The sequence below is a fragment of the Cimex lectularius genome, unplaced genomic scaffold, assembly GCF_000648675.2.
Source record: "Cimex lectularius strain Harlan isolate CLEC.00 unplaced genomic scaffold, Clec_2.1 scaffold220, whole genome shotgun sequence".
Classification (NCBI taxonomy): domain Eukaryota; kingdom Metazoa; phylum Arthropoda; class Insecta; order Hemiptera; family Cimicidae; genus Cimex; species Cimex lectularius.
Window position 1 is genome coordinate 352,154 of NW_019392830.1, and position 2,070 is coordinate 354,223.

The following is a 2,070-nucleotide window of genomic DNA, read 5'->3' on the forward strand; positions in this document are numbered from 1 at the left end:
CGCGACTGAGGATTGGCCATACGCGGTTGACACCCGGGCACCTGCTTTGGGGCCAGAGCCAGCGCAGGTGCCCCTTATGAAGAGGAAGGTTGCTCGATGTGTCCCACATAATAGACGAGTGTCATGCCTTGGCTCCATACAGAGAGCGTGTAGGCATGCCGCCAGATTTAAGAAGAGTTCTCGAATAAGGTAGCGGGTTTCTGAGACCCCGTTCCGATTTTTAGGGGAATTGGGAATTTTTTATTGTATATAGCCTTCAAAATATGTGTTTTGTGTTTCTGTGTTGTTTATGAGTGAATGTATTATTAGCGTGAATGGGAATGAATCCATCGCCTCTCAGGTTGTGAGTATGACGGGCCAATGGCGGAAATTTTATAACCATACCCCATCGACCCCAATCTAGATTAGTTTATTATATGGAATAGGTAGATGGAGAAATATCCAGTACTCCATCTACTAAACAGTATGAGTGCGATCAATGTATATAGGCATGAATGTATTTATTAGCGTGATTGTGCATCGAGTGTGTAGCGGTATTATGTTAGTGCTTCGGGGCTGAAATGACCAAGCTGTCGAATGCCCCTGTCAAAAAAATAAATAAATAGCCTTTCAAAATTAAACGAGTATATAACTCAAAACTCGCTGTTTTTTTTATTACAAACAATAAATAAATGTCAATCCGATATCGATTTTACGTTTCGAACCTGTTCGACAGTTTATAAATATCAATATAAATACTTTTTTGATATTTAAATTCTAAAACAAGTTCTTATCTATACGGCCAGATTGCTTTATAGAATCCGCTAAAATGTCACAATTATTGCCCATTTCCATAATAAAATCGTAGTAATATATTTAATAATCTGTTTTCCCCAAACTAATATATTTTGCGAAGAAGCTCTCACTTATCAAGACTCATAGAAGGGTAGTCCTCAGCCGATTAAGGATAGGCCATGCGAGATTTACACAGGAACACATACTTTATGGCATAAGTTCACTATATGTCCAGCATGCAGAGAAAGATTTCTCGATGTGTCCCTAATTGAAGAGTGCAATTCCTTGTCTCTATACGAATCACTGATTGCAGAAAGGGGACATGTCCCAAAAAACTAAATTTTACAGGAGAGGCGAAAAACTGTTTTAATTAGGTATTTTCTGGTCTAAAATTTTGAATAAATTACAGACAATAATTAGGCTATTATACAAATGTATTTTGAGGTTTTCTCTAAATTCATCAATGGTTGCGAGCAGGGTAGCCATTTTTGTTGTGTGTACATGTCTCTGTTCTGCTCTAAACACTTTTTGTTGTAGAGAAGAGTTCGTTTTCTGCAAGAAATGAAGTTACCGCCTCGAAAATATTTAATACAATTAAACATACATTCTAAAAAGAAGTTTTAAACACCATTAAAATAAAAAACCCAAAAGAGCAATATTAACGAAATAAATTCACTAATTTCGTGGTCCGCTTGACCAATTAATACATTACAATTAATTAAGGTTTTTAGTTGAGATGAAAAAAAGTTAATGGCACGAGCGGGATTCGAACCCACGATCTTCGGCTAGATACGCCGCTACTCTACCACTTTAGGTGGGGTTGAGATAGGAAGTTGATGTCCGAGTGGATCGAGGTCACGATAGCTCAAGTGGTAGAGCAGCGGCGTATCTAGCCGAAGATCGTGGGTTCGAATCCCGCTCGTGCCATTAACTTTTTTTCATCTCAACTAAAAACCTTAATTAATTAACTCAATAGTTTGTTTTAAGCCATGCGGAAAAATGGACTGCAAAAAGTGTGAACTGCCGTTTGTGGGATGCCCTGCTTGAGGCTCTTCAAATCCTTCATTTTTGCAGCATTGACTGGAATCTTTGTGTACAACTTTGTAGTTGGTAGCGCAATATTAGAAGTTTTTCTCTTCTTCAGCTGGAAATGGTAGGCTACTAGGCCATCAATGAACTCAGACGTTTTAATAGTGCCTGGTGCTTGGGATGAATCATGAAATCATGAATTTCTTTTGATATTTTGCAAATAGATATCTCCAAGGACGTATTTTGTTTAATGTAATAGGTTGAAAA